Genomic DNA, 27,560 nt, shown 5'->3' with positions numbered 1-27,560 from the left:
ACACTAGGTTGCAGGTAACTGCGCTACCGACCACTGCGCATGCGCGCCTCGCGTTTACGCAACTCATTAGTGAAACTAAACACTTCCGGCGTGTTCCAACTTTGGCGACACTAGTTGCATGAGTTTTGAGGTTGTGTGTGTTGGTAGAATGTAGACAAACCGAAATATGAACTGGGGAACGGAGAATAATGTTCGCTTTTTGGATATCTATGCTTTGCATAGGTGTTTGTGGTATTTCGGTGATGCTGATTACAAAAATAAGTAACATATTGCTGCCCCTGAGACTATCATGTGCGATCGTAACATAGATGGTTTGACAGTATCTGAGCTGCAGGGCAAAATTGATTGAGTTACAAACACATTTATAACTGAATTAAGAAAAATACAATCAAGTGTAATTCTTTCTAGCGGTGGTAACGATCTCGTTTAAAAGACTAAAATCCCATCGTTCGAGTTGGCCAACTCTTTGTTAAGGAATATTGTTGACAGGAGGGAAGGCTACACAAAATCAGGAAGCTGCATTCTTTATTCAATCTTCATCTATTTAAACCGGCGCTGCAGTGCTCCCCATTCACATATGTTAGAATTTTGAAATATTGCCACTGTACAGATCTATCTTCAAGAGAGTAGTTTACAAACCATTCTCTTCTTAATGCGGCCTGCTTCGAATAATTATTGTTCCTAAAGTTAATAATTATTACTGTTAACGTTAATAATTATTGGTGTTAATGAAATAGCGTCATCACCAACTAAAACCGTATCTTATAGCATGCCGAGTGTTCTCGATTGTAATGCACGCAAATACGTGTAATTTCAGTTCTGACGACAATGCTTCATGCATTACAGTACTTTATTCCTTATCACATAATTAACTCTATTTAAAAGAAATGTGAACACTTCTGGTGATATTCTAAGATAATTAAAAGAACTTCTTGGATCTTACGTTATAAATTATTTCAGCAAGGATGCTGACGAATCGAGACACGTTTCTTATTTTTTTCCTTATGCAGTGATTCCACGCAGCAAGGTTTAACTACATCACAACTCGTGCGACGTGAGCTGCCAAAACTTTCATTTCAGACACGACTCAGGGACCCACAAAACGACGAAACTGCAGTCTATACTGGTGTCGCCGTGTCTACAGTCATATATGAAACCACTTGCATGCAACTCATTCCACGCAACGAGTGGCGCAACCCAATGTCGTCGTGTGAACTAGGGTTTATATAGGCGTTGCCGACCGCAGCACCATGTTCTGCCTGTTTACATATCTCTGTATTTGAATACGCAAGCCTATACCAATTTCTTTGGCGCTTCAGTGTATGTCTACGATCATACCTATAAGATGTTTTGTGTCTCCAGCATGTATTAATTTCCTCGAGTCAGTAAGTGCATCGTCGCTACATTTATGTTTACTGACTGAGTCAATACTGATTACTAGGTTTGTCCGGAATATACGTATAAAAGTTGCATAATAACTTTTTTTTACAATTATTCAGGTATTACAATATGGTCTCCTTCAAAGTACTCGCCCTGAGACGCGATAAACTTCTGCCAACGCCGTTCCCACTGTTGATAACATTGCTGAAAGTCTTCAGTTGTGATGTTGTTCAGTTGCCATGTCGTTTCCGCCTTGATGGCTTCCACATCTCCCAAGTGCCGCCCCCGAAGCACCATTTTGCATTTCGGGAATATGAAGAAGTCACACGCGGCTAAATCGGGTGAATAAGGCGGTTGGTCTGTCACGGTGATTGAGCTTCCGGCCAAAAACTCGCCCACAACGAGCGACGTGTGAGCGGGCGCATTGTCGTGATGAAGGATCCACCTGCCCCCTTTTGCCAACTCCGGTCGAACTCGGGCCACACAAGCTCTGAGACGTGTCAGAACTTCAACGTAAAAATTTCCGTTCACTCTCTGGCCGGGAGGGACAAATTCCTTGTGAACAATGCCGCTAGAATCAAAGAAAACAATCAACATTTGTTTTCACAGTGGACCTTGATTTTCGCGACTTTTTTGTTCTCGGTTGTGCTGCTAGTTTCCATTCCTTGCTTTGAGATTTGAGCTCCACATCGAATTCGTAAAACCAGGACTCGTCTCCAGTGATGACTCGGTTGAGAAAGTCCCCTCGTTCCTCTGCTTCCAACCAATCCTCACAGCACTCAACCCTCTTTGCTTTCTGTTCTGGCGTCAAGAGCTTCGGTACGATTTTCGTACACAATTTTTTCATTTCCAGTTTTTGTGTCAGGATTTCGTGAACGATTGTTTTGGGGATTGACAGCTCGTCAGCAATCATTCTGACTGTCAATCCACTGTCTTTAAGAACACAAGACCGAATTCGTTCACAATTTGCATCGGAACTCGATGTCGGCGGGCGTCATGGGCGAGGGTCATCGTTCACTTCTTCTCGGCCATCCCGGAACCTTTTTAACCACTTCTTCACGGTTGGTTCCTTCAAAGAACTGTCTCAATAAACCTGTTTCAAACACTCAAAAATCTCACGGCCATTCTTGCCTAGCTTTGCAGGAAACTTGATGTTGACGCGCTGTTCCTCAATCAGAGAGAGCTCCATGCCGACGGCAGGTGAAAAAGGGTAACTGTCAACAAGCTGCCGCACACTCCCACCTTCACGCAGAGTGCTCTGACTCGAACTGAGCGTTGATGGGATTGATTACAGCAGTATTCCCACCTGGCGGCGACTGCAACTTGTAACATAAAGACATTATTCAACTTTTATACGTATTTTGCGGACAAACCTCGTATGATGGGACATAGTCACAGCTGGGATGACGTAGTGCGCAGCTTGTGCACGGCTGCGCATAGTGGTTGCTTTGGTTGCCACGCACGGTTTGATTCGGCGGGCGGGCTGTCTTGAAGCAGTAGAGCTTTTGGCGCCGAGCCAGAAGAATTTTTCGGAGGGCCTGCGCGATCCGTTCGCGCGGTCGCCCTCCCCAGGCGCGGACTTGGGGAAACATGAGGGCATAATTGGCCGGGAGGCAATTTCGGCGGCGCGGCCAAGTCTGCGGGCGCCCCACCTGCAGAGCTGAATCTGAAGTGGCGCGGCGTTTTTTGCCGGCGCCAGCGCCGCCGCCGGTCCGCTTTCGCGGCGCCATTAATCTCTGGGCCCGCCACCGCCACTCTAGGGCAGGCGGCGCCTGTACACGGCGAGGCTCGGAGACAAATTGGCTCGGGCTAAATACCGCCCTGATGAATTCCGGTCGCCTCCTTCGGATGATGAGGGTGACGTGACCGCCGGGCCACCTCCTCTTTTTTTTTTTTTTCGGCCTCCTCCCCTTGCGGCTGAGTGCAGCCCCGCCGGAGCGGAGACATATTGGCAGTATTTCTCCGCGGACGGCCAGCCGCTCCTCCGGCTTTCTAATGGGGCGCGTGCCCGCCGCCCGGGCCAAATTAGAATCTGTCTCTCTGGCCGAGCCTGCGCCTCTCGCGCCTGGACCGCAGCGCGGCTGGCAGACACTCGGGGAGTTGTCCAAGAGTGCGCCAGAACCGAGAGCTAATATCGAAACTCGTTTCATTAATGCGTTATTTATTACTACTTTGTTTCCTCCACAGAGGCACGTAGCTATCGCCGGCAGTCTGTCCGCATCTCCACACGATCTACATCTACATTTATACTCCGCAAGCCATCCAACGGTGTGTGGCGGAGGGCACTTTACGTTCCACTGTCATTACCTCAGTTTCCTGTCCCAGTCGCGTATGGTTCGCGGGAAGAACGACTGCCGGAAAGCCTCCGTGCGCGCTCAAATCTCTCTAATTTTACATTCGTGATCTCCTCGGGAGGTATAAGTAGGGGGAAGCAATATATTCGATACCTCATCCAGAAACGCACCCTCTGGAAACCTGGACAGCAAGCTACGCAGCGATGCAGAGCGCCTCTCTTGCAGAGTCTGCCACTTGAGTTTGTTAAACATCTCCGTAACGCTATGACGCTTACCAAATAACCCTGTGAAGAAACGCGCCGCTCTTCTTTGGATCTTCTCTATCTCCTCTGTCAACCCGACCTGGCACGGATCCCACACTGATGAGCAATGCTCAGGTATAGGTCGAACGAGTGTTTTGTAAGCCACCTCCTTTGTCGATGGCCTTCATTTTCTAAGGACTCTCCCAATGAATCTCAACCAGGCACCCGCCTTACCAACAATTAATTTTATATGATCATTCCACTTAAAATATTTCCGTACGCATACTCCCAGATATTTTACAGAAGTAACTGCCACCAGTGTTTGTTCCGCTATCATATAATCATACAATAAAGGATCCTTCTTTCTATCTATTCGCAATAATTTTACATTTGCCTATGTTAAGGGTCAGTTGCCAATCCCTGCACCAAGTGCCTATCCGCTGCAGATCTTTCAGCATTTCGCTGCAATTTTCTAATGCTGCAACTTCTCTGTATACTACAGCATCATCCACGTAAAGCCGCATGGGGCTTCCGACACATTTATATATATTGTGAAAAGCAATGGTCCCATAACACTCCCCTGTGGCACGCCAGAGGTTACTTTAACGTCTGTATACGTCTCTCCATTGAGAACAACATGCTGTGTTCTGTTTGCTAAAAACTCTTCAATCCAGCCACACAGGTGGTCTGATATTCCGTAGGCTCTTACTTTGTTTATCAGGCGACAGTGCGGAACTGTATCGAACGCCTTCCGGAAGTCAAGAAAAATAGCATCTACCCGGGTGCCTGTATCTAATATTTTCTGGGTCTCATGAACAAATAAAGCGAGTTGGGTCTCACATGATCGCTGTTTCCGGAATCCATGTTGATTCCTACAGAGTAGATTCTGGGTTTCCAGAAATGACATGATACGCGAGCAAAAAGCATGTCCTAAAATTCTACAACAGATCGATATCAGAGATATAGGCCTATAGTTTTGAGCATCTGCTCGACTATCCCTCTTGAAAACTAGAACTACGTGTGCTCTTTTCCAATCATTTGGAACCTTCCGTTCCTCTAGAGACTTGCGGTACACAGCTGTTAGAAGGGGTGGGGGGGGGGGAGGGGGGCAAGTTCTTTCGCGTACTCTGTGTAGAATCGAATTGGAATCCCGTCAGCCCCAGTGTACTTCCCGCTGTCGAGTGATTTCAGTTGCTTTTCTATTCCTTGGACACTTATTTCGATGTCAGCAATTTTTTCGTTCGTGCGAGGATTCGGAGAAGGAACTGCAATGCCGTCTTCCTCTGTGAAACAGCTTTGGAAAAAGGTGTTTAGTATTTCAGCTTGACGCATGTCATCCTCTGTTTCAGTGCCATTATCATCCCAGAGTGTCTGGATATGCTGTTTCGATCCACTTACTGATTTATCGTAAGACCAGGACTTCCTGGGATTTTCTTTCAAGTCGGTACATAGAATTGTACTTTCGAATTCACTGAACGCTTCACGCATGTCCCTCCTTAAGCTAACTTTGACATCGTTTAGCTTCGGTTTGTCTGAGAGGTTTTGGCTGCATTTAAATTTGCAGTGAAGCTCTCTTTGCTTTCGGGTCCCTCACAGTTTTACTCGGCATGTACCTGCCTAAAACGCATTTTACCATTGCCTTGAATCTTTTCCATAAACACTCAACACTCAAACGATGCCCACCTTTCCGTCAAGGTGTGCCTCCAGACAGCGAGGCACTGAAGTTACCTCAGAGAACTCGTTAGTTTTACGAGAAGGAGAAAGAATTTGCAAGCACTCATGAAGTTCCTGCCTCTAAATTTCCTGAAAGAACTTCAAAAATTCTTTCAATTAGTGCAAGGACTGTATTAAGGGACGGAATGTTATTGGATAAGTTAAATGATGTAGAAGGCGTAACAAAAAATGGCTCTAAATACTATGGGACTTAACATCTGAGGTCATCAGTCCCCTAGACTTAGAACTACTTAAAACTAACTAACCTAAGGCCATCACACACATCCATGCCCGAGGCAGGATTCGAACCTGCGATCGTAGCAGCAGCGCGGTAAGGTGTAACAATTCACAGCCGTCTTAATCAGATACTATATTTTTAGCGACTCCTGGAAAGAAGAAAAAGCAGCCCCACCTACTTGGATTCTTTCAAGACTGGTGCAGTTCGCAGTCACTTTTATGCGTACTACGCAGGAAAGATTATCCTACGGCAGCAAAGTTAAAAGAAAGTGAACTTTTAAGGGGTAGGAAAACGTCACTAGAAATTGTGCTGGAAAGTACGGATTCCCGTTTCAAAGCGCTAGACGAACGCACCGCGCGACTGCAGGTTCGAATCCTGCCTCGGGCATGGATGTGTGTGATGTCCTTAGGTTAGTTAGGTTTAAGTAGTTCTAAGTTCTAGGGGACTGATGACCACAGATGTTAAGTCCCATAGTGCTCAGAACCATTTGAACCATTTTTTTAGACGAACGCAAAATCCTGTTACAAAAGATGCATATTTTTATGGCTCGTGATTTGTGTTTGTGACGACGACTATGAAGACGGCTTTGGTGCTGATTTAGAATACAGTGACGACGGGGAGCTGGAGGGAATTGCGCCATTGTCACCGTAAAATGGTGAGTGAAGAGGTCCGAACATCCGTTATTTATTGCATCACTTTCATTATATGGCGTAAAGCGTCTGTTATTACTCACACTGAAGCGCCAAAGAACCTGAATAGGCGCTGCTGTCGACAACGCCTATATAAGACAAGTGTCTGGCACAAATGCTGGATCGGTTACTACTGTTACAACAGCAGGTTACCACGATTTAAGTGAGTTTGGACATGCTATTACAGTGAGCGCACGAGCGATGGGACACGGAATCTCCGAGTTAGCGATGAAGTAGGAATTTTCCCGTACGACCATTTCACGAGTGTGCCGTGAATATGAGGAATCCGGTAAAACACCAAATCTTCGACATCGCTGCGGCCGAAAAAGATGCTGCAAGAACGGGAGCGACGACGACTGAAGAGGATCGTTCATCGTGACAGAAGTGCATCCTTCCGCAAATTTCTGCAGATTTCAGTGCTGGGCCATCAACAAGTGTCAGCGTGCAAACCACTCAACGAAACATCGTCGATATGGGCTTTCCGAGCCGAAGGCTAACTCGCGTACCCTTGAAGACTGCACGACACAGAGCCTTACACCAACACTGGGCTGTAGACGACTGGAAACATGTTGTCTGGTCGTACGAGTCTCGTTTCAGACTGTATCGTGCGGATGGACGTGTACCGGTGTGGAGACAACCTCATGAATCCATGGAACCTGAATGTAAGCAGGAGAGTGTTCAAGCTGCTGGAGGCTCTGTAATGGTGTGGGGCGTGTGCAGTTAGAGTGATGCGGGACCATTGATATTTCTAGATACGACTCTGTAAGCTGATACGCACGTAAGCATCCTGTCTAATCACATGCATCCACTCATATCCATTGTGCATTCCGACAGACTTGCGCAGTTCCAGCAGGACAATGCGACACCCCACACGTCCAGAATTGCTTCAGAGTGGCACCAGGAACACTCTTCTCAGTTTAAACACGTCCGCTGGCCAAAAAACCCCCAGACATGAAGATTATTGAGCATATGGGGGATGCCTCGCAACGTGCTGTGCAGAAAAGAACTCCACCCCCTCGTTATGGACAGCGCTGCAGGATTCATGGTGTCAATTCCCTCTAGCACTACTTCAGACATTAGTCGAGCCCATGCCACGTCGTGCTTATGCGTGCTCGCGGGGCCCTACACGATATTAGGCAAGTGTAGTTTCTTTCGCTCTTCAGTGTATATACAAGTTTGAGTCAAATGAAAACTTTAAATTTTTTTAAATATTATTTATTGTGCAGAAGTGGTACAAAGCTGTATCACTTTCCAACATAATCTCCGCCACGGTCAATGCAAGTCCTCCAGCGCTTACAAAGTGCATAAATTCCTTTAGAAAAAAATTCTTTTGGTAGTCCTCGTAACCACTCATGCACTGCGCGGCGTACGTCTTCATAAGAACGGAACTTCTTTGCTCCCATTGCGTCTTTGAGTGGTCCAAACATATGGAAATCACTTGGGGCAAGGTCTGGTAAGTATGGTGGATGAGGAAGACACTAAAAATGCAGGTCTGTGATTGTTGCAAGTGTTGTACGGGCAGTGTGGGGCCTTGCATTGTCATGTTGCAAGAGGACACCTGCTGACAGCAGTCCACGTCGATTTGCTTGATTGCGGGCTGCAGATGATTTTTTAGGAGATCTGTGTATGATGCACTGGTGACAGTGGTTCCTCTAAGCATGTAATGGTCCAAAATGACACATTTTTCATCCCAAAACAGAGTCAGCATAACCTTCCCTGCTGATGGTTCTGATCGAAACTTCTTTGGTTTTGGTGATGAAGAGTGGCGTCATTCCTTGCTCACTCTCTTCGTTTCCGGTTGGTGGAGGTGAACCCAGGTTTCATCCCCAGTAACGATTCTTGCAAGGAAGCCACACCCTCTCGTTCAAAGCGCCGAAGTTCTTCGCAAGCATCAACACGTCGAGGAGTCATCTGCCGTGGCACCCATCCTGCAGACACTTTGTGAAACTGGAGCACATCATGCACAATGTGGTGTGCTGACCCACGGCTACTGTGTAAACATGCTGCAATGGCATTCAGTGTCACTCGGCCGTTTTCCTTCACTATGGCTTCAACTGCTGCAATGTTCTGTGGAGTCGCAACTCTTTGTGCCTGACCTGGACGAGGAGCATCTTCCACTGAAGTCACACCATTTGCGAACTTCCTACTCCATTCGTAGACTTGCAGCTGTGACAAACATGGATCACCGTACTAAACCTTCATTTGTCGATGAATTTCAATAGGTTTCACACCTTCACAACGCAAACAACCGAATAACACAACGTTCTTCTGCCCTGGTGCAAGTTGCAAGTGGGGCGGCCATCTTTATACTGATACTGCGACGGTATGTGTGCATGTGTACTAAGCTGCCACCTACAGGCCATTCTGCACGCTCTTTGTAGCACGCTTACCAACTTACAGGATAACGGTGTGAAATTTCGATTTGTTATTACAAATCTCACTAGGGGTAAGATAGATACTACCTACAGGGAAATTAAAGAGACCTTTGGAGAGAGGAGAACCACTTGTATGAATATCAAGAGCTCAGATGGCAACCCAGTTGTAAGCAAAGAAGGGAAGGCAGAAAGGTGGAAGGAGTATATAGAGGGTTTATACAAGGGCGATGTACTTGAGGACAATATTATGGAAATGGAAGAGGATGTAGATGAAGATGAAATGGGAGATAAGATACTGCGTGAAGAGTTTGACAGAGCACTGAAAGACCTGAGTCGAAACAAGGGTCCGGGAGTAGACAACATTCCATTAGAACTACTGATGGCCTTGGGAGAGCCAGTCATGACAAAACTCTACCATCTGGTGAGCAAGATGTATGAGACAGGCGAAATACCCACAGACTTTAAGAAGAATATAATAATTCCAATCCCAAAGAAAGCAGGTGTTGACAGATGTGAAAATTACCGAACTATCAGTTTAATAAGTCACAGCTGCAAAATACTAACGAGAATTCCTTACAGACTAGACGAATGGAAAAACTGGTAGAGGCGGACCTCGGGCAAGATCAGTTCGGATTCCGTAGAAATGTTGGAACACGTGAGGCAATACTAACCTTACGACTTATCTTAGAAGAAAGATTAAGAAAAGGCAAACCTACGTTTCTAGCATTTGTAGACTTAGAGAAAGCTTTTGACAACGTTAACTGGAATACTCTCTTTCAAATTCTGAAGGTGGCAGGGGTAAAATACAGGGAGCGAAAGGCTATTTACAATTTGTACAGAAACCAGATGGCAGTTATAAGAGTCGAGGGGCATGAAAGGGAAGCAGTGGTTGGGAAAGGAGTGAGACAGGGTTGTAGCGTCTCCCCGATGTTATTCAATCTGTATATTGAGCAAGCAGTAAAAGAAACAATAGAAAAATTCGGAGTAGGTATTAAAATCCATGGAGAAGAAATAAAAACTTTGAGGTTCACCGATGACATTGTAATTCTGTCAGAGACAGCAAAGGTCTTGGAAGAGCAGTTGAACGGAATGGACAGTGTCTTGAAAGGAGGATATAAGATGAACATCAACAAAAGCAAAACGAGGATAATGGAATGTAGTCCAACTAAATCGGGTGATGCTGAGGGAATTAGATTAGGAAATGAGACACTTAAAGTAGTAAAGGAGTTTTGCTATTTAGGGAGCAAAATAACTGATGATGGTCGAAGTAGAGAGGATATAAAATGTAGACTGGCAATGGCAAGGAAATCGTTTCTGAAGAAGAGAAATTTGTTAACATCGAGTATAGATTTAAGTGTCAGGAAGTCGTTTCTGAAAGTATTTGCATGGAGTGTAGCCATGTATGGAAGTGAAACATGGACGATTACCAGTTTGGACAAGAAGACAATAGAAGCTTTCGAAATGTGGTGCTACAGAAGAATGCTGAAGATAAGGTGGGTAGATCACGTAACTAATGAGGAGGTATTGAATAGGATTGGGGAGAAGAGAAGTTTGTGGCACAACTTGACTAGAAGAAGGGATCGGTTGGTAGGACATGTTTTGAGGCATCAAGGGATCACAAATTTAGCATTGGAGGGCAGCGTGGAGGGTAAAAATCGTAGAGGGAGACCAAGAGATGAATACACTAAGCAGATTCAGAAGGATGTAGGTTGCAGTAGGTACTGGGAGATGAAGAAGCTTGCACAGGATAAAGTAGCATGGAGAGCTGCATCAAACCAGTCTCAGGACTGAAGACCACAACAACAACATTACAAATTTAAGGTTCTCATTTGACTCACCCTCGTACATTATTATGTGATTGTGTACTTGCTGTAATTGTGGTAGCAAGTCAAAATCGATTTCTTATATGTATTTACACTTACAAGACGGAAGAGAAAACGGTATCGTCTGCTGTTACAAGGTGGCTGTTGCAGTATAGCGAACCTAACTTGACGTAATGCGAACTGTCAAGTGCAGCGTTTCTCCGACGCAGGTATAGTGCGCGACCCAGCACTGGCTACCCGACTCAGCCACCTCCTCTGGGAACGAGGCGCGCCTGTGAGCTCTGCTGCACTGCAGTGCATGCCCGGGTGGCGTGCGTGCTCGCACGGGGTACTACACTCTCGCGGCTGGGCCCCCTGCCTTGCGCGATGACGCAGTCTCTGGCAGCGCCGCGCGGGCCCCGTCCACCGGCTACCGGCTACTGGCCGGGCCAGCTCAGCGCCTGCAGCCGTGTTTCGGGAAACGCAGGGCTCCCCTGGGGGCGGGGCGCCCCGGGGCTATGATTTCCGCCGCTCGCCGCCTGGGGGCCGCTTTAATTGAATTTTTGACGAAGGCTGGCCTTGCCCGCGGGACCCGAGCGCCGCCGCCGCCGCCGCGGCCGCCGCCGCTACCGTGCCGTGCCAGTGCAACTGCTATCCAGCCAGCAGCCGAGCAGCACTGCTCTGCGCAGAGCCGCAGGTGCTGGCGCGCTAATTAACAGCCGCGTCCGGCGGACTGAGGGCAGGTAGCCGCAATCGCCGGTCCGGCATTAATCTTGCCGCTCGTTCTGCCCTCTCTTCACACGAGCAGCTTGGGATTTGCGAAAAGCAAAACAAAAAAAAGTAGACAAGTGAGTTTCCGGCTTCCTCGGTGGCCACTCGGCGCTCTACTATCCTCCCCCTCCCCGTCCCCCCCCCCTTTCCACCATGATATTCATTAGCATCCGACGCTGTTTGCGAGCTTAATTCCCCTTCCACTGGTGCTGTACTAAACAAATGAAGGGCCTGGTGCCGGACGGGGGTACCCTGCGCGGATCTGAATCTGAGAAAAACGAGCTTTTTCTGAACATTGTTGACCCAAAAATTGAAAACATCTCGCCCACATCTAAAACGAATACTCAGCCAACACAAGAATTATAATAAGAATACAGTTTGCACCACTGCCGGTTTTAATAAAAATTTGAAAGAAACACGAAATGTCTAATATTTTATGAAATCATTTGGCTGAAGGTTTCGTAAATTCTCGTCGCCAGTTTTGTAAAGGCCTCTTCGCTACTGCTGTGGGGGCCGAGTTGCCACTGTTGTTACGGTAGGCAGAGTTTATGGGTTCGTGAAACGGCTTCTGCCAGCCGCAATGGCCGAGCGGTTGTAGGCGTTTCAGTCTGGTACCACGCGACCGCTGCAGTCGCAGGTTCGAATCCTGCCTCGGGCATGGATGTGTGTGATGTCCTTAGGTTAGTTAGGTTTAATTAGTTCTACGTTCTAGGCGACTGATGACCTCAGAAGTTAAGTGGCATAGTGCTCAGAGCCATTTTTGAACCATTTTGCAACGGCCTCTGGCGCAGTACACCGCCAAGAAAATTTCTCCCTGCCACTATTACACAGCTATGCCCCAGTGTCAGGTAACAGGATAGGAGAACGAAGGTTATACAATACTCCAACAAACGACTAAAAAAGGCAAACAAGTGAGTTAAAAGTAACTCGCCTCCTACCTACCAAACTTCACAGAAGCACTTGCCCGCGAAAGGCAAAGGTCCCGAGTTCGAGTCTCGGTCCGGCAGGAAGTTTCGTATCAGCGCACACTCCGCTGCAGAGTGAAAATATCATTCTGGAAACATCCCCTAGGCTGTGGCTAAGCCATGTCTCCGCAATATCCTCTCTTACAGAAGTGCTAGTTCTGCAAACTTCACAGAAGAGCTTCTGTGAAGTTTGGAAAGTAGGAGACGAGGTACTGGCAGAATTGAAGCTGTTAGGACGGGTCGTGAGTCGTGCTTGGGTAGCTCAGTTGGTAGAGCACTTGCCCGCGAAAGGCAAAGGTCCCGAGTTCGAGTCTCGGTCCGGCACACAGTTTTCATCTGTCAGCACGTTTCATATCAGTGCACACTCCGCTTCAGAGTGAAAATCTCATTCTGGAAATGATTTAAAAGGTTTACTTATCTTTGTGACTAGTTGAATAATGAAGTCTGCAACACTGCTTATAATATAACACACAAATAAGGCCCTCAATGGCTAAGTGCCAATAATCGTAGGTAAACTTCACAGTACATAGCAAATGCAATTACAACATCTGTCTGTTCAGTTCTAAGAGTTCCCTGTCGAAGTCAGCCCTGGATGATGATCTGTAACCAAGTGGGCGATAGCTTCTTTTCTGTTTCCTAGTAGGCTTCTGTCCATTGTCATCCGGTCATTGGCGGATTGTACTCTGCCGGCTATTGGCCGAAACGACGTCGATATCTTCATCCTCAGCGCCGCCCCTGGCGCTAGTGGAATTCGCGCAAGTGGCGAGTGTAAATGGCTCTGGCACCAGCTGGCATCTTTGTGCCTGTGGTGCTTTTGCCCTGGGTATGTCTTGTTCGGACGAGAGAGCACACACAAATAAAATGGATTATAAAGGGCGTTTCAGAAATGATGGTCAGTATTCAGGGATATGACAGGAATGATCTTTCGAAACAAAAAAGCCAAGTACACATGGTCTCTAAAACGCGTACCTTAAGAGCTATGAGCAATTCTTTACCTTCGATAGTGTGAAGCAACTCTTCTACTGCAAGCTCTTTGCATTTTATATTTTGGGAAATCGTAGTATGGACCAAAAGAAGAATAAAATGTCGAGTAAACATGTGCTCTAAAATTTATAATTTACAAGTTATGCGGACTTGTTCACTAGAAGAGTTGTGCTTCAAAGTAGCGAAGATGAACAAGTGCTCTTTGTTTTGGTCCATACTATCATTTCCCAGCATGTGGAAAGCAAAGAGCTTGCCGTAGAACAGATTTATTTCACAGTATCGAAGGTAAAGAATTGCTCACAGCTCTTAAGGTATGCGTTTTAGAGACCATGTGTACTTGCCTCTTTTGTTTCGAATGATCATTCCTACCATATCCCCGAATATTGACCAACACCCTGTATGAACATTTGGGACGCTTTTGAGTGATGCTCGAAGTCATTTACAGCAAATGGGATTCCACGGTCTACATGACCCATCAGACAAAGCCTTTAAAATTCTAAGGTTCTAAGTTAAACATTGAACTTAAAGTTTTCAGCTGGAGTACCATTTTCTGTAGATGACCTCGAATATCACTCAAAGGTTGAAACACGTATGTTGTGTGGCGGCGATGGCGAGGCATTGCAGAGTCTCTGACCAGAGAGCTATTTGTCGTTCCTAGTCTGCGCTTGACCGCGCGAGAGTTCGGTTCTGTGGCAGTCGAGTTACGAGACAGCTCAGTTGCGGGTTAGCAGTTGCGAGTGAGGAGTCGGCGGGCGTCGACATGGCACTCTGGTCAAGATTCAGGACGAGGTATATTATTATTTTAAATAAGGTAATGAAGCAGCATTGCGCTCAGCTAATGATGTAAATTAACTGTAACTAATTTGTCCAAGAATCGCCCCAATAATAATTTTGTTTTCAAAGCAATTTTTTAACAAAGAATCCTTTAATGAGAGAAATATTCCCTTGCTATTCCTTAAAGAAAAGTTTCCCTTAAATTCAAAATTTTTTGCAGTGAATTTCCTCCAAGCTATGGCGAAAAATAAGAGCAGATGCAGTTTTACTAAGGTAAGAATTTCAGTTTAATTAGTGAACAGGGCCTAAGATCGACATTTCGGTCTATTTGTGTTTTCATTGTCACTGAGATTATATTATCACTGAATTGACTTTCATTTTCTTGTGAGGAACTTATACTTGGGTCAGATAGCTAGTTTTCATTTAATTGTCATCGTCTTTAAATTTATTTGCTGGCAGGTTACATTAAGTTGTATTCTAGTTAACATTCAATTATTGTGTTTCAAAATTTCTCTGGGGAGCTTACACTTAGCTCAATGACTATTTGCATTTAAAATAATATCTTTTAAATTTTTGCGGGGAGGTTACACTTGGCTCCATTTCTATTAAATATTGTCTTTAAAATTTTGTGGGGAGGTTACACTTGGCGACACCCAGTCCAGGATCGTATTTCGTTGAGAATCTTCTGAAACGTAGCCAGATATCTGCTCTTATTTGCTTAAATATAATTAGGACTTGGCGCAACGCTTTTACTAATTTTGTGACTTTCTTTCCTCAGATCATCGGCAATTCGCTGCTCTGTTGTATTTGTGTGTTGCTTTTGTATTTGTGCTTATTTCTTTTGTGCATAATTGTGACTGTTGTAAAAATGCCGCGAAAGACTGTGAATAGTGTATCGCGAGGTATTATGAACGAAATAAGCGAATTAAATAACTTCACCAAAAGTACTAGTGACACGCAGTGTAATGATGACAATCCTCCGTTCACTGACAATCAATGCGTTCCAACCACTAATGATGACTTTTGTCTTAATGATGAACAAACGAACTCGGTTATGTCCTCTGTTGATTTGACGACAATCGATGACGCGGGACGCTCTATTGTAATGAGCGCTGCCCAGCCTAACACAACCGGTTTACTAAGTTTACGTGAAGAACTCACAAATTTGTCTAATGAAAATGAACAGGATACACAAAGTACGACGGATTTATTTAATTCCGAAATAATGTCTGACAGTGTACATCCAACTGACAAACCTTTTTGTGAATCTCAGAATAACCAAATGGTTACGGAAAATGAGACAATTCCAGATCCAGCATTAATTAGCACAGAGAATAGAAATGCTAATTTTCTATCGGATCCAATTATGGCATTTTTGCTACAAAATTTCAAACAACTTAGTGAACAGAACGAACAGTTGAATAAAAAAATAGACAGCAATTCAAAACGGTCGGATGAAAAACAAGACAAACTTAAAGAAGATCTCAAACAACAACTTAGTGAACAGAACGAACAGTTAAATGAAAAATTAGACAACAATTCCAGGCAGCTTAGTGAACAAATTAGAGCCGTTGCCGCGCAGTGCCATGACACTAAGGAACAGTTACGCGAGGAAATTGAGGCTTGTTCAAGAAAAAGTAGCGAAGAAATTAAGTCTGTTGCTCAGGAATTAAGGGAATTGCAAACAGCAGCAACAGAAACACTTAGAGACGAAATTAGCGGAGTCGCTAAACAATGCTCTGAAAAGGCTACACAATCACGCGACGAGTTTAAAGCAATGACAGCAGAACTTTCACGCACAATGGATGAAAAGATTGACGCGAAATTCGACCAACAGAACTCTCAAATCAACGAACGTCTTAGTCTTCACATACAAAACAGTGATACGCGTTTCCGCAAATTTATTCAGGATCAAAATAAAGTAAAACGTCAAGTAATGGAAACAATAACTGCACAGAGACAAGAAGACAAACGTAAAATGTTTGCAAAGGCAAAAACGTATGTAGACAACAATATTGCCACAGTGTCCGACAAAATTAATACTATCGAACAGTCGAACACAGAATTACGTGACGAAATTTGCGATCTTAAATCGAAAACAGACACATACACAACCGATTTTCAAACAGTGACCGACAGACTCAAACAATTAGAACTGACACAAGATTCCGATGTCGTCAAAGCTGACGTTAAAAAGCTGAATGAAACTACACGTAAGTTGCAAAAACAGATTAATACCTCCGATTCTAAAACCGACGATCAGGTAAAAATACTGACTGAAAAATGTGATGAATTGGCCAGTCGTATTGACGTCATTGAAAGTAATAAGGACAGCAAATCAGACGATAGTTCACCGGTTTCATTTAATCAAACACCTGAATTTCAAAATTTACAGCAGACAATTAATGAGATCGATTCGTCTAATAACACGTTGCGTAGAAAGTTATCGAGTTTACAACAAGAAGTAACAGAGATGAAAAGTATTTCAGTTAATAACACATCACAGCAGACGCCACTTTGCGAACATCTGTCAGACTCGCGCAACGCGTATAATTTGGGTAATCTACAGAGAGTACGGGACTTAGATTCCGAACAACCACAGTTCAATAGATTCTCTTACAATCCTGAACCTGTTCCATGACACAGAGACGATAATTTTGATTACAAACATTTTCTGTCAGTGAGAAAGTTTAAAGTGTTTAAAAACGACAGAACACAGATTCACCCACTGGATTGGATACAACAGTTTAGCTTTGCTTTTCCACCGACTTGGCCCGTAACACACAAACTTGAATTTATTTGCAGCTTCTTGGAAGGCGAACCGGCAACTCGTATGAGACCGATCGCGAGGCAATGTTACTCGGTAGAAGAATTTCAGAATGCCTTTCTGTCAGCGTACTGGCCGAAGACGACACAGCGCGGAATTAAAGATCAATTAATTTGTTTACCAAATTATGAAAACACAAATGTTCCCAATGTGACGCAATTTTTTGAGCACATGGTCCAGCAAAATCAGTATTCAAGCGAACCCTATTGTGAATCCGCACTCATTCAATTATGTATCTCTAAATTACCACGGTCATTAAGAGTGTCACTTTTAACAGGTCAGCAAAAAGAAAATATTTCAGCATTCAGAGATCTGTTACAGCTCTTGGAAGTACAACAATCTGATTATTCTTTTGTAAACAAAAACTTTTCGTATAATAACCAAGGTCAACAAACTTACAGTAATTATGATCAGGGACGTAATTTCAATAGGAAAAGTAACAGACGCTTTAGGAACGACAACTACCAGAAATTAAATCACAGACAAAATTCTGATTATCAATATCGTCAAAATTTTCAGCAACAGGAACCACCTTTTTGTAACAATAGACGTTTCCCACCACAACAGCATGAAAGTCAAGCGGCTAGGATACCTAACCAACAATGTAATGCACAAGGTCAACCAAACTTTAATGTTTCGCCGCGTGCACGTATAGTCCCAGATCCAACAAATAGTAACGCACGGCAGCAAAGGAACAACTACACTCCTGGAAATTGCAATAAGAACACCGTGAATTCATTGTCCCAGGGAGGGGAAACTTTATTGACACAGTCCTGGGGTCAGATACATCACATGATCACACTGACAGAACCACAGGCACATAGACACAGGCAACAGAGCATGCACAATGTCGGCACTAGTACAGTGTATATCCACCTTTCGCAGCAATGCAGGCTGCTATTCTCCCATGGAGACGATCGTAGAGATGCTGGATGTAGTCCTGTGGAACGGCTTGCCATGCCATTTCCACCTGGCGCCTCAGTTGGACCAGCGTTCGTGCTGGACGTGCAGACCGCGTGAGACGACGCTTCATCCAGTCCCAAACATGCTCAATGGGGGACAGATCCGGAGATCTTGCTGGCCAGGGTAGTTGACTTACACCTTCTAGAGCACGTTGGGTGGCACGGAATACATGCGGACGTGCATTGTCCTGTTGGAACAGCAAGTTCCCTTGCCGGTCTTGGAATGGTAGAACGATGGGTTCGATGACGGTTTGGATGTACCGTGCACTATTCAGTGTCCCCTCGACGATCACCAGTGGTGTACGGCCAGTGTAGGAGATCGCTCCCCACACCATGATGCCGGGTGTTGGCCCTGTGTGCCTCGGTCGTACGCAGTCCTGATTGTGGCTCTCACCTGCACGGCGCCAAACACGCATACGACCATCATTGGCACCAAGGCAGAAGCGACTCTCATCGCTGAAGACGACACGTCTCCATTCGTCCCTCCATTCACGCCTGTCGCGACACCACTGGAGGCGGGCTGCACGATGTTGGGGCGTGAGCGGAAGACGGCCTAACGGTGTGCGGGACCGTAGCCCAGCTTCATGGAGACGGTTGCGAATGGTCCTCGCCGATACCGCAGGAGCAACAGTGTCCCTAATTTGCTGGGAAGTGGCGGTGCGGTCCCCTACGGCACTGCGTAGGATCCTACGGTCTTGGCGTGCATCCGTGCGTCGCTGCGGTCCGGTCTCAGGTCGACGGGCACGTGCACCTTCCGCCGACCACTGGCGACAACATCGATGTACTGTGGAGACCTCACGCCCCACGTGTTGAGCAATTCGGCGGTACGTCCACCCGGCCTCCCGCATGCCCACTATACGCCCTCGCTCAAAGTCCATCAACTGCACATACGGTTCACGTCCACGCTGTCGCGGCATGCTACCAGTGTTAAAGACTGCGATGGAGCTCCGTATGCCACGGCAAACTGGCTGACACTGACGGCGGCGGTGCACAAATGCTGCGCAGCTAGCGCCATTCGACGACCAACACCGCGGTTCCTGGTGTGTCCGCTGTGCCGTGCGTGTGATCATTGCTTGTACTGCCCTCTCGCAGTGTCCGGAGCAAGTATGGTGGGTCTGACACACCCGTGTCAATGTGTTCTTTTTTCCATTTCCGGGAGTGTATGTTCAGACAACACACAATTTCAACTCGTATCGCAATGCGCCGTATAGAAATTACTATCATGACAGACGTAAAAATGATGGGCACAATTTTCAGCTTACATTTAATAACAGTCGATCTTATGAGCAGCAACAACATCAACAACAACATATTATCATGAATGAAGCAGACAATAGGTGTCATCCATAGCGTAATTCGTCAGGAAGAAATAACAGAACTGTTCAAATAGTCGAAATGCCTCAGCATCTTCCCGAGAATAATAACACGTATGATAGAATTTAACCGGATACAGCACAGATTGCATATTCCAGTAACGTAAGCCATAATTTTGACACGCAGAATCTTGTTCACGAAAATGTTATTAATTTTGACGCCATCGGACACACGTTTGCATGAAAGAAATTATCACGACGTACGTAGACGACATTCTTATCGCAGAAGCTAACTGGTCTGAACACAATATGATTCTTGAACGTCTGTTACAAACTTTTCGTGCACAAGGACTCACAGTTAATCTCAGTAAATCACATTTTGGCAAAACTTCCATAAAATTTCTTGGACACGTAATTTCAGCTGAAGGCATTGCGCCTGATCCGGAAAAACTTCAAGCTCTACGTGACATTACTGTTCCTACGACAAAGAAACAACTACGCAGTTTTTTGGGCTTAATTAACTTTTTTCGCAAATTTATTCATCACTCTGGTTTAGACACACCTAGATTATGTCAATTAACAGGTAAAAACACTATTTGGTCTTGGGATAAGCAAGCACATTCTGAATTTGTGAACCTGAAACATGCTTTGTTGAATGCTCCACTTTTATCACACCCAGATCTTACTAAAAAATTTTCCATTGCCACCGACAGTTCCAACACCGCTTTAGGCGTACACATTTTCCAGGAAATTGAAGAAGATGGTTCTACAGTAATTAAAAACATCGCATTTGCAAGTCGCATTCTGCCACCTGCTGAACGAAATTATTCCGTTACAGAACTGGAAACATTATGTGTTGTATGGGCTTTCACGAGATTTCGGCACTCTCTTTATGGGAGACATACCACCGTTTACACAGATCACAGAGCTATACAATTTTTACTTTCGGCTAAATTCACTCACGACAGGTTGAGCAGATGGAAGCTATATTTACAGGAATTTAATTTTACAATAGTTCACATTCCCGGCACACAAAATGTTGTAGCAGACGCACTATCGCGTTCTCTCAGCAACAATCAGCAAGACGTAGCAACCAACTTCTGCAAAGCAAATTTCAGTGTCATGTACATTCAACAAGTTGCATTTGAAAATTTTATTTCGTCTTCATTACAGGACATAGCAAAAGAGCAAAGTAAAGACAATGTGTGGAAAGAAATTAAACACTTTTGGCAAGATAAGAATAATGTTACGATTAGACACCATTACACTGTACGCAATGACATTCTGTTTCGCCGCTCTCATCCAGACAGCAGCAATTGGTTATTATCCATTCCTGACGAACTGGTTAACAAATTAATATGGTATACTCATTTAAGTTATGCACATTATGGAGCCAGAAAATGTTTTCTTATACTGAGGCAGAATTGTTATTTTGCCAACATGGAAAAACGTATACGACGAGTTTTAGCGTCATGTAAAATTTGCCAGAAAGCTAAGTCAGACACAACTTCACATATTCCTCCATTATATCCCATTATACCTGTTAAATTAAGACATATGGCCGCAGTAGACTTTTTGGTCCAATTCCGACAACTAATAGAGGTTGTTGCTACATCTTTGTCGCTGTTGAACTCACTTCAAAATTTGTTACTTTCACTCCGTTACGCAAAGCTACTGCTAAAACTGTTTCGAAAGCATTTGTAAAACATTTTCTATTTCATGTAGGGCATGTGATGAGAGTAATTTCCGATAATGGATCACAATTTCGTTCTGCTATATGGACACGCATGTTACGAGCTAGAAACATTTCTCCGATCTATATATCCAAGTACCATGCTTCTTCGAACCCTTGTGAACGATTAATGAAAGAAATTGGTAAACTGTGTAGAATATACTGCCACAAAAGACATATTGACTGGGATACACACATACTCTCCTCCCAAGATGTAATTAATTCCATACCAAATGAATCCACTATGCTATCTCCGTCTGTTATACTGAAAAACGTTGAACCACCAAACAAAATTAAAGAATTAGTAAACTTTCCTAGATCAGGTCGACTAAGACACCACGAAATAATTGACATTACGCTGAAAAACATCAAACGTGCCGCAGAGCGCCGGAGAAGACAGCAAAAACAGGTTTGTACACGCCGTGACTTTCACATTGGATAGAAAATATTAGTACGTACACACTATTTATCCAACAAAGGAAAAGGTAGGTGCAGTAAATTTGAACTTCTATACGCAGGTCCATATCGGATTCGCAGTATTCCTCACCCCAATGTAGTACACGTCGAAACTTTGAGAACCAGAAAAAGCAAGGGGAACCACCATGTATACAATGTTAAACCCTTTATTGAATGAAACCACTTTATGATGTAACATGCTATGATGCCATTTCCTAATCTTTATGACCACTTATGCAATTATATTCACATGAGTAATTACTGATGATTATCGTATTTTTCTTGGCAAGTGCCCGGCAAGGTAAGGTTAGCAGGTCGCTTTTCTTGTCGTTACATATCAGACTGTGCACATTTTTTTCAGAGACACTTACGTATTTTATAAATAATTATGCAATGTTATCTAATGACATGTTAAATTTGTTATATTTTTTCTCCATTAAAGTCTTTAATTCTAGCCTCTATTAACTACACTACATACAAGCTGAAAACAACGAACGTCACATTTTTTGTCTTTCTTATGCATATACGATTGTTTCATGTTTTGTTGTATTCACTATGAAATAGTTAAGATATAAAACACGCCAGTTGACTTTGACATTTTTTTTGCCCTATGACATCTCAAGATCGTGACTGTTTTACATTTTTTGCTGCTGCATTGTATTATTCTGTGTACATTTTTGCATCTGAACACTGTCAATGTTTTTGACATATTACGTTTTGTGTCATGATATGATGTATGCTTAATTGTGTCACCATTAACCAGTCATTATTTAGTGGGTATATGATTTAAATGCAAGACATTAATCTTTGTTCATCATTTTCAGAAAGAAATTACATGTAAAGGAAATAAATTAAACAGAAATGGGAATTTCACCTACGGAATAAACGAAAGAAGATGCAATAACTTTATGAGGAAGAGTAAATGGATCAGGATTAACAAGCATTAACAAAAATATACTATACTCATCGTAGAATAGCAGTCTTAACAAATTTTTTCTTTCAGAATACAAGGCGATTGATGCAAGCTGTCAGACAGAACTGCACATCTTAGTTTTAATGATGAAATATGCTAGAGATAAGGAATAGTTGTGTAATGAATAATGAAGTGATTTTTTTGCAGATGATAATGAATGCTGATGAAGAGTAATGATGAAGAATATGCTACTATGAATAATGAAGTTTTTCTTTACAGGTGATGATAATAATGAAGTTATGATAATATGGATAATGAAGTTTTTCTTTACAGATGAGGATGATGTTGAAGTTTATGTATTGATGCTATGTAGTTATTTAAGTATTTGTTGCAGTTTGTTTTGACAGTATGTTTTATATCATATGGTATGATGACTGAAGGTTTTGGAAAGGACAGCTATGGAACACATTTTTTATACACATTTCACTACCTGTTAATTCGAAGTTCACTACTTTTCAGCAAAGTCTGCGTTTCTTCTTTCAGCTCAATAATCCATTTTGTATTTTTTTTTTTCTCAGGAGAAGCTTTTCATGATACTTACTAAACTTGTTAAGTGTTATACCTGTTCTAGTACTCGCAATTTTATTTTTTACCCATTTGTGTCTATAATTTATAAATGTGATCACATATACTGCCTTGTTACATAGCCTTGCTACAGCTGACTCATGACGAATGATGTTACCTATCCTCATTTGCAGCAATAGGTCAATAGCAAATATTGTTATGCCTCAGCAATTAATTATTGATCCCAACGCATTGCATTGCTAGCACAAAAACAAAAAAAATGTATCACCAGTCCCAAATAATGCTACTAGTTTAAGAGAATTCTGAGTAATACTGATCAGCTCTGAATAGTATGTCACTTCAGTAATGACTTCTTAATGATACAAAAAATAAATAAAATAATGCTTTGTAACTGGCAAATAACTGCCACTGTTTATTGTAATGAGACTACTTATAATGCGCATGATTATTAATGCTATGACTGTAATTAACTGATTTTTAATCATGACTTCTTAATGGTGTGTATCACCAGTTTCAAATAATGCTACTCATTTAAGAGAGTTCTAAATAATACTGAATGATGAACAATGTTTTATACTATTCAATACTTGCTGGCCATTAAGTACCAATAATTAATATAACTAAATGAATTATGACCTTTCATATTCTGTAACTGGCCGATGAGTGCCAATAATTAATGTCACTAAATGAATTATGTTATTAATTATGCCATTAATTAGCTCCTGTTTTCAATGATGACTTTTCATGTTCTATAACTGGCCACTGAGTGCCAATAATTAATGTCACTAAATGAATTATGTTATTAATTATGCCATTAATTAGCTCCTGTTTTCAATGATGACTTTTCGTGTTCTATAACTGGCCACTGAGTGCCAATAATTAATGTCACTAAATGAATTACGTTATTAATTATGCCATTAATTAGCTCCTGTTTTCAATGATGACTTTTCATGTTCTATAACTGGCCACTGAATGCCAATAATTAATGTCACTAAATGAATTATGTTAATAATTATGCCATTAATTAGCTCTTGTTTTCAATGATGACTTTTCATGTTTTGGTAACTGGCCAATGAGTGCCAATAATTTGTATAACTCAATGTATTATGTTAATGCTAGGTCAATAATTGACTCTTTTTTTTTCAATGAAGACTTCTGATTAACATTATTCTGTCATACTAAATATGTTTTGTAACTGGCCAAAGACTGCCGCTGTTTATTGTAATACGATTACCCATGACGGCAATAATTTAATTTTATGAACATTATTCTGTAATACTAAATACATGGTACAGAAATGTTCAATAACTGGGCTATGAATGCCGCAAACTACTAATGTAATTCCTAATCAAGACTAGTCTGTGACTTAATGTCCTTCACCTTCTGACCTAACTACCTGGAATTACTGCAATATCCATTTGTCTTGTCCATCCTCATGATCATGGAGCACTATATTTGGTTTTTGCACTAATTCTACGTTGGTGTGCCTTGTAAGAGCGTGGTGTTAACACGACATGCTGTCCACCACCGTGAGCGATGAAGACGTTATTATGGTCCCACTCTTTGGTGTACCTGATGTACTGCCTAAATGATAACAGGAAATATTACTACGACATTTCAGTGTCTTGGATACGCTGATAAATACTTCTGGGAAAAGAACTGCAAATTGTCTCACTTGGTGTTGTACTTCTGTGGAAAGATATGTACTTTCAGTGCATCTGCGTGCAACCTAAGTGCTACTACCATGACGCCATCCTTCCTATTCCTTCCCTAATTCTTGTAAAATGAAAAAGTCATATACAGTGCATGTGCACCTATGTTATGTGTTAGTATGTTTTCTACTGAATTCAGTGCCTGTGCACTTTTCTCATTTTTCAATATGATTTGTACTCATTCTGTATACCTTTTATGATATGTTCAATACTTCAGTGCGTATGCACTTATGTCATTTGTTACTCATTGTATATACATTTCGTCATTTGCTGATATGTTCTAAACTGCAGTGCATGTGCACTCATGTCACTTGTCAACATGATTTTTTGGCCATTCTGTTCTGAAAATGCTAAAGAATTTTTCAGTGCGTGTGCACTCTGTTATCTATCAAATAATTTGTATATACATTTTCCTGATATGTTTTGTACTCTTATTTTGTCTTTGTCTGAAATGTTTTGTACTCGGTGCATGTGCACCACATTTAATTTATGTACTACATTTGAATATTCTGAAAATTGTAAAAATTGATTAATTAAAGAAAAAATTTTGCTGCGCTTGGCAAGTCCAAATGACTCACCATCGCTGCCAAATTTTTGCCCCCCCCCCCCCCCCCCCCAGTGGAGGGTTATGAAACACGTATGCTGTGTGGCGGCGATGGCGAGGCATTGCAGAGTCTCTGACCAGAGAGCTATTTGTCGTTCCTAGTCTGCGCTTGACCGCGCGAGAGTTCGGTTCTGTGGCAGTCGAGTTACGAGACAGCTCAGTTGTGGGTTAGCAGTTGCGAGTGAGGAGTCGGCGGGCGTCGACATGGCACTCTGGTCAAGATTCAGGACGAGGTATTATTTTAAATAAGGTAATGAAGCAGCATTGCGCTCAGCTAATGATGTAAATTAACTGTAACTAATTTGTCCAAGAATCGCCCCAATAATAATTTTGTTTTCAAAGCAATTTTTTAACAAAGAATCCTTTAATGAGAGAAATATTCCCTTGCTATTCCTTAAAGAAAAGTTTCCCTTAAATTCAAAATTTTTGCAATGAATTTCCTCCAAGCTATGGCGAAAAATAAGAGCAGATGCAGTTTTACTAAGGTAAGAATTTCAGTTTAATTAGTGAACAGGGCCTAAGATCGACATTTCGGTCTATTTGTGTTTTCATTGTCACTGAGATTTTATTATCACTGAATTGACTTTCATTTTTTTGTGAGGAACTTATACTTGGGTCAGATAGCTAGTTTTCGTTTAATTGTCATTGTCTTTAAATTTATTTGCTGGCAGGTTACATTAAGTTGTATTCTAGTTAACATTCAATTATTGTGTTTCAAAATTTCTCTGGGGAGCTTACACTTAGCTCAATGACTATTTGCATTTAAAATAATATCTTTTAAATTTTTGCGGGGAGGTTACACTTGGCTCCATTTCTATTAAATATTGTCTTTAAAATTTTGTGGGGAGGTTACAAGGTGCGTAAAAATTTTTCTGGCTTTCAGACAAATCATTTCATAAATATCTGGCCGTCCTTTCCAAATTTTTTTTGACGGTTAAAATATCAAACCATAGTAAATTTTCATGCACAATACTGCTAAACCTTGAAGACACGAAATTTTTTTCCATTTACATTTTATACTTTTTTACTAGCAACAGCCACTGGTGTACCATCTCAATTTTCCCTCAAATCACCAATTATGTTTTTCTTGATTACGCTTGGTGCTTTTCCGCATTTAAACTTTTTTATTCTTACTTGCATAATTTGACCTAACGCCCCTCAATTTGAATCACCGTTTAAGTTGCTCTTAATTACCCTCACTTCTTTCAGTCAATTAAATATTTTTCCCAAAACTAGGCGTCATCCTGACAAATTTGATGCTCCATAAGCTCAGTTCCTACTCTTAATTTGGCTATGAAAATTCAGTCAAAACTTTACTCCTAAGCCACCAGATCTTTGTTCACAAAACTAGGCCTCACGATGGTCAACTGGGTACCACATATGTTTGTTCCGTGCACTTTATTTCGCTATGATAATTCGGACAAAAAAGTCCTTGTGTAACCTCTAAGCTGTCTTGTTTTCGCTCCACTCAAACATGGACCGTAAATCTCTGTTCTATAAAAAGAAGGTCTGATCCCCAAACCACTGCAATCATTAACAAAAGACTAAATGGTACAAAATCTAGGAGAGCATTTTCGGAATATTTTGAAATTAAAACATGTATGAGACAAGGTTATGGACTCTCTCCATTGCTGGTACTTTTCGGCTGTGAGTTAACGTATATAATCCACGAGTGGTGAAAATTAAAATCGTAGCTGATAATTGACGAACCAGTCAAATTAGGAGGAACCACTATTATGACAGAATGCTTTTTTTTTGCAGGCGACCTGTCTATTCTACGCCAGGAGAATCAAACAGCACAAAAACAAATACAAATTCTCAAAGAAACACTAAAAAGTGTAGAGCACCATTATTCACTGAAAAAAATACATGTCAGGCAGGAACCTCGCACCAAGAATTCTAAAAACTAAATACGGTAAAATCGAGAGAATTTCTCTGTTCAAATATTTAGACGAAACGAATTAGGAAACACGCCTGGAAAAGATAAGTCTCGAAATTCGTCGTCACAAAATGCAGACTGCTTTCATGCTTCCAAAACATACCCTTAACAAAACGAATGCACCACAAAATATGCAAAAATGAGAAACTGCAAAACAGTCATCAAAACAGTGTCTTTTAGTACTTAGACACTCATTTCAAACGAAAAGAGAGATACTTAAAAAATCGAAAAGGGAGAGAGCGAAAAGTAACCAGGAAAAGATGAGGTCAAATTATACAGAGAATGAGCAC

The sequence above is a fragment of the Schistocerca serialis genome, chromosome 6, assembly GCF_023864345.2.
Source record: "Schistocerca serialis cubense isolate TAMUIC-IGC-003099 chromosome 6, iqSchSeri2.2, whole genome shotgun sequence".
In the NCBI taxonomy this organism is placed as follows: Eukaryota; Metazoa; Arthropoda; class Insecta; order Orthoptera; family Acrididae; genus Schistocerca; species Schistocerca serialis.
Note: the sequence above shows the minus strand (reverse complement) of the source record.